Source organism: Trichechus manatus, unplaced genomic scaffold, assembly GCF_000243295.1.
Source record: "Trichechus manatus latirostris isolate Lorelei unplaced genomic scaffold, TriManLat1.0 scaffold00008, whole genome shotgun sequence".
NCBI classification, from domain to species: domain Eukaryota; kingdom Metazoa; phylum Chordata; class Mammalia; order Sirenia; family Trichechidae; genus Trichechus; species Trichechus manatus.
In genome coordinates, this window is record NW_004443944.1 from 25,809,175 (window position 1) to 25,819,226 (window position 10,052).

A 10,052-nucleotide genomic window follows, 5' to 3' on the forward strand; every position below is an offset into this window, starting at 1 on the left:
GGCTTTAACAAAGAGAAATTTATTCTCTCATAGTCCAGGAAGCTAGGAGTCTGAATTCAGGATGCCAGCTCCAGGGGAAGGCTTTCTCTCTCTGTTGACTCTGGAGGAAGGTTCTTGTCATCATCTTCCCCTGCTCTAGGAGCTTCTCAGCACAGCGACCCCAGGTCCAAAGGATGCACTATTCTCCCGGCTCTTGTTTCTTGGTGGTATGAGGTCCCCCATGTCTCTCTGCTTGATTCTATTTTATACCTCAAAAAAGATTGATTTAAGACACAGTCTAATCTTGTAGATTGAGTCCTGCTTTATCAACGTAACTGTTGCTAATCCCATCTCATTAACATCGCAGAGGTAGGATTTACAACACATAGGAAAATCACATCAGATGACAAAATGGTGGACAATCACACAATACTGGAAATCATGGACTAGCCAAGTTGACACACACTTTGGGGGGACACAATTCAATCCATGACAGTACCCTTGCTACTACAGCAGCTCCTCCTCTTTCCTAGGGGCCTGAGTGGAAAGGCGCTGGTGTTAGCAAGAGGCACGGAGGTCCACCCACTCCCGCACATACAGAGAGGCATCATTTGGTGCTGATAACAAAGTCCTTGGTTTGCAGGGGTGCCAGATGTGGGTGGTGACCAGTGGAGCAGGGTCCAGCTCATTTGCATCTAGGAAAATGTGACCTCTGTGAGAGAAGAGAGGTTCTACTTGGCTCTCCACTCCACCCTAAGATGTGACATCATAAACCTGGATTGTTCCATGAAAACCTGAAATGGCTAAGCAGTTGTCCAGGACCAGGGCCCAAGTCCCTGGCAGCAGCTCTGGGTCAGGGCTAGGTGTGGCCACTGGGCACTAGGCTGAGCTCACAGGGTAGCAGAGATCCCCGGGGGTTGAGGAGACAGAGTTGTTCGTTTGAGCCAAGGCTGGCAATGCTGGTCCCAGGGTCCTGGCTCCTGCCCTCAACTTCTGCACACCACCTCCCTCCACCGGACCCAGCGCCACGGCTGAGGTTCTCAGAAGGTGCCCACTTCTGGTGGATGTCAACAAGCCCCAGCCAGCCTGAGGTGCAGCAGAAGGCAAAGGTGTTTGCACCCAGGACCTGCAGCCTAATGAGAACCCCACTGTCACCAAACCCTGTGGTGTACGTGGTCTTCTGGAATTCCAGGTCTGAAATCCTCAGACTGCTGAGCCTCACCCTGTGGAGGACTCTGGGGATCACCAAGGAGAAGACAGACATCCTGGGCCAGGGACTCACCTCCTCCTCACGCACAGCAATGGGGCTGACAGCTTTAATGACGTCACTGTCCTCTGCAATCTGCCCCACCTGTAGGGAACCACCTGGAAGGCCACAGGTCACCAGCAACCTGATCTCTGGCACGTGCTTTAGATCAAAGACAGGTTTATCTGAAAATCCTCCATGGTGCACCTTGAAATCTCTTTCTTGGAACAAGCCCTAGTTCTCTTTCCAGAAAGTCTGAGAGGTAATATCAGTTGAAGAATCTTATTTTTTTTCAGGCTTTCATAGCCAGCAACAAAGACTCTTTTGTCACTAATCCATTCAAGGATTCGAGTGGCTCCTGAGAAGTTGAATGCATGGAAATCCTGGTGTAAGCGCAAGGACTCCATGAGCCAGTCCTCGCTGGCCTCCATACAGCTCAAGGGTGGCATTCTTTACTTTTTGAGCCAACCTGCTATTTAGTTTAGTGACACTGGTTACATTTTTCACAGTGCGTGAACATTCTCATTATTTCCATTTTGGTTGTTCCATTTCCAGTAATCTGGTTTCCCTGCCCCCTTACCTTCTCATCTTTGTTTTAAAATAATTATTGACTGGTCTCATATATACGATTTTTTAAAGGAACGCAGTACTCACCAATGATATTCTTTATTTTGTGAGCCAATCTGTTGTTGGTAACCTCAGGGGATAGTTTCAGTTCAAGGTTTAAAGAGTATCTCAGGGCAATAGTCTTGGTAACTCCTCTAGTCTCAATGGGCCGAGCAAGTCTGGATTCTTTGAAAATTTGAAATTTGGTTCCAGATTTTTCTCCTTTTCTATCAAGATCAATCTATCGTGACCCTAATCAGAACGTTAGGTAGTGGTGGCTGGGTATCATCTAGTTCTGGTCTCAGCGTACATAAGGCTGTCGTTCGTGTAGACTGTTAGTCCCTGTAAACCAGTTTTCTTCTCTCAGTTTTTGGTTTCCTCCTTTCTCTTTTGCTCTGGCTGTAGAGACCAATAGCTGTATCTTAGATATCCACTCACAGGCTTTTAAGACCCCAGATGCTACTTATCAAACTAGGATGTAGCACATAAACTTTATGAACTATATTATGCCAATTGACTGAATTGTCCCAGAAGACTATGTGAGGGTCTTTCTTTACAACCCCTTACACTCATTGTTCTCTTCACTGGACCCTCCAGGGCATCTTGGACATGTCTACTTTGTGTTCCCTTTTCCACCTCATCCTGGGACTGGTCTCCTCACTTCTCTCCATCAAATCTCTCTCTCAAGGACAGGGAGCCCACTCCAACTGTGAGCACCCATGGCTGGCTTAGTCTTTGCATTTTTCTCCTCCCCCAGGTAGCACCACCTGGCCTTCATCTTAAATCTACTTCAGGGCCTGAACAGATCTTGACCTGAAGCAGGGCCTTTGTGTCCTTTATTGTTCTTTCTTCCAGGCCCATTTCCAGTCACCTTTTTCTTCCAGAACTGGACAAAGCTCTGCCTTATCTGATTAAAATATTTTAATAGGTAATATCTGTGCATGATAAAAATGGTACCGATGGTACAAAAGGGTGAAAATAACTCTTCCTTCCAATCTGTCTCCAGTCCTTCAGCCCCCTTCTTCAGAGGCAGTCTTGTCCTCATCCTTCCAGAAGCACTTCATGCCCACACAAGCATAAATGGTAGCACAAGTCTTCTAACTTTGCTTTTGCACCTACCATAGTGCTCAGAGATGGTTTCATATCAGTACATACAGATCTGGCTTGTCTATTTTAATGAGAGTATTCCATTATATGGAAGTTGACAGTTTATTTAATCAGTATCCTTTTGATGGATATTTGGATTAGTTCCATTCTTGCTATGACAAACTATACTGCCAATAATATCAATGTGAAAATTTATCTGTGTACATGTGTGAATATATCTATGGGATTATTCTTAGAAGCAAATATTCTGGATGATAGTGTATTCGCATTTACAAGTTTTGTTAGGTTTTACCGTATTCCCATCAAACAGCTTGTACGCATTCACACCTGTGTGTTCCATTTTGGGAAGGGCTGGGGGCTTTGCCTCTGAAACCTGGGCCAGTGTGGTGAAATGAGTTCCTTATGTGGCCTTTTTCCTTGGTTCCTTGGAAAAACAGTTGAGAAATTTTTTCCCTAAGCCCTGAGGAGTTACCTTTCCCTAGTTTTCTACCCTAGAGGGTTTGTTACTTTTGTCCAGGTTGATTGACATTTCCTGGGTAAGCTGTAAACAATTTGATGGTTTGCTACTTTTTGTCTGGCCCTGTGCTGCAGCCTGCTCTGTGATTGGTATGTACCTTGCAAGGACTGGTCAATATACTGTGCAAGTGAAGTGACTATAAGCTATGCAAATGAAGTGACTGTAGACTATGCAAATGAAATGACTATGGTCCACCTAGGGGACTGGTCGGTTTGTGGCCCTGCTGGGAGGGCCATGCCTTGAAATTGACAAGGAGATTTCTTATGTAAGTAGCCAATCCCACAAAGTTTTCAGAAAGGAGAAAAGGCAAGAGGGGCAAGAAGATAGACGTAAGAAGAAACTAAGAGAAAAGAGGTGAGGAACCTTCCAGAAGAGCTGTACCATGGGTCAAGGGCTGTAACACTGAAGACAACAAGAAGCCTGGAAAGGGGCCTGCAACAGAGCCAGTGGCAGCCGACCTGGAAGGGGCCTTACAGCAGACTCGGTGGTGATGGCAGAAACCTGCTGCTAGAAATGCAGCTAAGAGAGAGCTGAGCAAAGCTGTTACGCCGGCTATAAGCTGGGCCAGGCAGCAGTAGAGAGGCCTGCGTGGCTGAGAGAAGGCATGCAGCGTTGATAGGAGGCCTGTCCTGAGGGGAATCTTCTCTGGGAGTGGTGCCTGACCAGAGCGCGTGTGCGCGCGTGTGTGTGGGTGTGTGTGTGTGTGTGTGTGTGGGTGTGTGCATACATACACACATTCACACCTATACATACCTTTACAAATAAGTGCTTTATTATTTTGAAAATGGAAATTTATGTTTCCATTTAAGTGGTTTTAACTGATTGCGTAGGAGATTCTTTCCCTATTGGTCAATCATTTCTGTAACTTTGAAACTCCTAATCACTCATTTTAACGTAGTTATATCCCAGGACATTGGCACACATTATAGTGTCCAGTTAGAATCTTTAACTCAAAGGTACAGCCTTTAAAGAATAAAAAAATAAGTACTCTTTTGCAAACAGTTATTTATAATTGAAATTCTATCTGGCAAATTAATGCATGTATAATTTTAAAAATGTTTGCTTGTAATTATTTTCCTATTTAATTGCTTTTTTAAGGATGGCCAGAGCATTCTCTAGCTTTTCTGTTAACCTCGCCACCTCTTTCCTCTCTCTTTCCTCCTAAATTTCCTCAACCCACCCAGGACTAGTCACAGAGAGAAGCCTTGGCAAGGCTTGGAATCTGCTGAACACTGATGGATCTCCAGGCTTGTAAGTGTATTATCTTCATAGTTACCTTTTCCTTTTATGTGTATATCTGGTTAATTATGACCTCAAAAACACTCACAGCCTGTATGACAGATAAAGAAGCCTGCATGGATGTTGAGTTAGAAAACTCCATGAGCTGGTAGTTACAGTAATTCTGTAGCTTCCTAGGTCAATCAAACTCTAGTCAGTGCTGTGCACTCAAAGACAGGTTATTTGGGGCTCTGTGGAGGTTTCCAGGATCCTGCCAAGTTGCCAAGAGGCCAAGGGAAACCCAAGACTGGACAACTGTCCTTCTGGCAGATGTGGGTACATGAGCATGCCTCCTATGCCCCAGCATTGCTTCAAATTCTTCACCAGTGGACAGATGTCCCTGCCACCAAAGCCCATGGGAAATGAAGGGGGACGTTTAACTTGGGGGAATTGGAAGTCTAAATTTGCTAGTACTTCCCAGAGGACAGTTATGTTGGAAGGGTAACATTTTTGGTACCTAAATTCCACTGGACTGGGAGCAGCATTCATGTTATAATGGCAGAGCTGAATAGTTGTGATAGATATGATTCACAATGCTTTTTGGCCCTTTACAGAAAGTTTGCCACCTCCTACTTTAGATGATTGATAAGTGCATGTTTTAAGTTTCAGTAGTTATAGAATCTTTTAATATGTTTTAGAGAAAAAGATGTAACCAGGATGTCAAAACTGTGGTTTCACTAATATTATTGCTTCGGAGGAGGCTAAGTTTAAAAAGTTTGCTAAAGTGGATTTAAAGAAATTTTATTATATATCCTTGGAATACCTGGAGTACATGCAAAAGCTGGACGATGAATAAGGAAGAACTGAAGAAGAATTGATGCCTTTGAATTATGGTGTCAGAGAAGAATATTGAATATACCATGGACTGCCAGAAGAACCAATAAGTCCATCTTAGAAGAAATATATCCAGAGTGCTTCTTGGAAGCGAGGATGGTGAGACTTCGTCTTACATGCTTTGGACATGTTATCGGGGGGACCAGTCCCTGGAGAAGGACATCATGCTTGGTAAAGTAGAGGGTCAGAGAAAAAAGAGGAAGACCCTCAATAAGATGGATTGATGCAGCGGCTGCAACAGTGGGCTCAAGCATAACAATGATTGTGAGGATGACACAGGACGGGGCAGTGTTTTGTTCTGTTGTACACAGGGTCACTATGAGTAGGAACCAACTCGACGGCACCTAACAACAACAACAACGGTGGGCCTTGGAGTACCTGGGTGGTGCAAATGGTTAAGTGCTTGACTACTAGCCAAAAGGCTGGTGGTATGAACCCACCTAGAGGCATTTTGGAACACAGGCCTGGTGATTTGCTTCTGAAAGATCACAGCCTTGAAAACTCTATGGAGCAGTTCTACTCTGCACACATGGGGTCGCCATGAGTCAGAATCAACTCCATGACAACTAACAACAACAACGATCCTTACCTCTGACTAAATTGTGACGGCAGTAAGGGAGGGATGAGATCTGAGGCCCAGTGGATTGTGCAGGTGCTTGGCAATAGCAAGTGGATTCTGATGACAAGAGAGTTTCAGGCGAGCCTCTCTGCTTGGAATGGCATCTGCTGCTCTTTTTAGACAATAATAATAATTAATAATGAGCTGTTATGCCTGGTGCTTTTAATTTCTCACAGGACTTTCACATCAGTTATCTGAAATGGTTATCAACATTTCCACTTAACAAGTTCATTCATTAATTCCTTAACAAAGATTCATGGAGCACCTATAATGAGCCAGGCACTATTTTAGATGCTGAGGATACAACCATGAACGAAACAGGCAGCCTTCTTGCCCTCATGGGCCTTATAGTCTAGTGGGAGTGGGTATCAGGATTTTGGCAGTGTGTAACCAAAATTTGTGTTGCACATTGGCTTAGACAATAAGGAAATGTATCATCTGTCTTAACATGAAGTTCGGTGGTGAAGTAGGATGCAGGCTCAGTGAGATCATGGCTCTGCTCATCTCCATGGATGAGCTTCATCCTCACACTGGTAGCAAATTAGCTTTGGTGTATCCAGATACGTAAACTGACAGAAAAAACATAAACACTGTCTTTTCTTGTGTCCATTTCTTAGGAATGAGGAAAACTTTCTCAGAAGCCTCCAGCAGACGTTCCCCTTAGTCCTCACTGGCTACTGTATTATTTAGGATTAGATTAGGCTGCCAATTACAAATAATGGCTTAAAGAAGACAGGAATTTTTTATTTACCTCATAACATGAAGCCAGGACATAGGTGGTTTAAGACTGGGGAGCCAGCTCTGCTATTTCATTAATGTCCCAAGAATCATCTATCTTTTTGCTCTGCCATCCTTAGCATGTGGCTTCCTCATGAGGACAATATGGCTGCTAGATTTCCAGCAAATGTGTCCACATTCAAGTCAGGAAAAAGGAGAAAGGGTGGAAGGGTAAAATGTCAGCTGTGGAGTGCCCTCTTTACAGAAGTTTTCTCCTAAGTCTCACCAGTAACATCTATTATATCTAACTGGCTAAGTCACATGGCCACCACCAATAAAATTAGCATTCTATTAGTGAAGAAGCAAGGGAGGATGGGTATTAGGTAGGCAACCAGCAGACTCTCCTAGAGCCAGGATTAGGTCACATGGCCATTCTTAAATCAATCTTTGGCCAGGGTGGTAGTATTACCGAAAATGGCTTAGATTAAATGAGAATGGAGTGGTGAGGGGCAATCGTGAGTCAGTGGTAGAACTCTCATCTTCCACTGGGACACCTGAGTTTAATTCTTGCCCAATGCACCCATGTGCAGCTGCCACTCCTGAGTCAGTGGAAGGTTGTGTGTTGCTATGTTGCTGAACAGGTTTCATCTGAGCTTCCAGACTAGGAAGAAAGGCCTGGTGATCTTCTGAATCAGCCAATGAAAAGCCTATGGATCACAATGGTCCAATCTGCAACTGACCGTGGGATGGCCCAGGACTGAGCACCTTTTTGTTCCCATGTACATGGGTTCTCCATGAATTGGGAGCTGATTCAGCAGCTAACAATAACAACAATGAGAATTAGCCTCCTGGAGCTGGGGTGGGGCAGTTTGTTCTGAATCTCATGATTGTGTGAAGGAGGGTAGATACCTGAGTAAATCTGGAAGAAATAAATGGATGTTTCCATAGAGAAAGAGATACTAAACAGGGAAATAAATACGTAATACAATTTCAGGCAGCGTTTAGTGCCGTGAAAAGGGATGTGGAATAAAGACATAATGTAGGAGTCACAAGAGAATAGCCTGCTGCTTTTTTGACCTGGGGGTTTGTGGGAAGGGAAAAAGGACAGAGAAGCAGGAGACAAAAGGAAAAGATGAGTATCAATTTCCCTTTCCTGGATTTTGGATTGGAAAGGGGCACGTGCATTAGAGGGAACACTGAATACAAGAAGGGGAGTTACTCACTCTGGAAAGACACCACCTCTTGGGCTGTCCCTTGCTCCAACTGTAGTGTAGTTATGACAACTGAACAGCTTAGTGTGGTGGGGCCGAGGGAGGACTTGCAATTTAGCTTCCCTGAGCTGCCCTGGGATCCTGAGTGGTCTAAGCTGACTCAGAGGTGGCTGAGGGTCTGGCTAGACAGCTTGCTAGAAGGGGCCACAGTGCCAGGGTGAGGTACCAGGCCTGCCTCCTGCTTAAAATTCAGCATGTGCATGGTTAATTGCTGGCACTTGGCAAATGTTTATTGAACAAGTCAGTTAGGCTGCATCTTCTTTATTGGGTGTAATTTGAGTGACTTCAGTTCTCCAGCCTTTAGGAGTCATCCTTTCCTTGAACATCCACTGAATACAGCCCCTACTCTGCAGGAAATCCGTTCAAGCCCCCAGTAAATGCTGATGAGTTCCAATAAATCTTGCTGGCTGTTTGTTGTTTTTTCCTCTGAACAGCTCTGTTGCTCCAGGCCTCCTTGTAGTCACCTATGGCCACTTCTTAACCTCTTCTTCCAATTGTTGTACTTTTCCTATGATGTTTTGCTCCAAACATCCTTATGTCCAGCGAAGGCTGAGCCCAGACTCTAAACTCTGGTCTGGACTTGTTTCTGCCTCAGAAACACGTGGTGTCATAGAACCTCAGCCCAAGATACCATTTTGATATCTTCTAGAGTATCCAGGCACGTCTGCTCGCAAACGTTCAGATGGGAGAATGTGACAATTTCTTGGAGTTCAATAATCTTCCATCTTCCTTGGTGATGCATCAGAAAGTCTCACAACCCAGCTGAGACTTTAAGAACAAACCCCCAGGGCTTCTGAGAAGGTTACTGGTTTGTGGGAGAGAAAGAATTCGAGAGGACAGAGAGGAAGAGAAGATGGCGGGAAGCGAAAGAAGGAAAGAGGACCCAGAGGAACTAGATGGTTCCCGGCTACCACCACTGACCACTCTGACAGGGATCACAATAGAGGGTCCTGGACAGAGCAAAAGAAAAATGTAAAACAAAATTCAAATTCACAAAAAAGACCAGGCTGGTCAGACAGAGACTGGAGGAACCCCAGAGACTATGGCCCCCAGATACCCTGCTAACTCAGAACTGAAGCCACTCCTAAAGCCCATTTTTCAGCCAAAGATTAGACAAGCCTATAAAACAAATATGTGAGGAACACATGTGAAGAATGTGCTTCTTAGTTCAATCAAGTAAACATGAACAAATGGGCAACCCCCGCCCAAAAGTGAAACAAGAAGGCAGCAAACAGCAGGAAAATTGGACGAACGGACACGGCAAACCCAGGGAGGAAAGGGGGAGAGTGCTGATACATTGTGGGAATTGCAACCAATGTCATCAAATCATTTGTGCATGTATTTTTGAATTATACACAAAATGAGAAACTAATTTGTGCTGTAAACTTTCACCTAAAGCATAATAAATTTTTTTAAAAAAAGGAAAGAGGAAAAGATATTACAACTTAACCCAACTGAACTCAAACTTGAGTATGCATCCAAATCACACAGAAGACCTGTTGAAGCACAGGTTGCAGGGACCCAGAGTTTCTGAGTCAGTAGGCTTGAGGGTGGGGACCAGGAATTCTCATTGCTAACAAGTTTTTGGGTAATGCTGATGCTACTGGTCAGAGGACCACACCACCCAAAACCAGCTTGCAGCTAGTGCACCCCATCCTGACACAGTGTTTTTCTCTTCAGAATGGGTCAGCAGATCTGCTCCTTCCAGAACATCCCTCCAGGCAGCAGCCAAGTTCATCTTTGTTCATACTGTAGCAAGATGTCCAACCAATTTCCAAGGAAGCTACTGAGCAGCTTGGATCCAATTCTTCATTATCTATCGGAGGAAAGGCATCCGGTCTCGGTAATGAGCCATCGGTCCCTCTGCCAGGCTCTGTG

At 44.6% G+C, this 10,052-nt stretch overlaps 1 pseudogene; it reads right to left on the bottom strand.

The window, feature by feature from the left end:
* Nucleotides 1-537: 537 nt before the first annotated feature.
* LOC101354803 (WD repeat-containing protein 73 pseudogene) lies at nt 538-1,656 on the bottom strand (annotated as a pseudogene).
* Nucleotides 1,657-10,052: the final 8,396 nt, after the last annotated feature.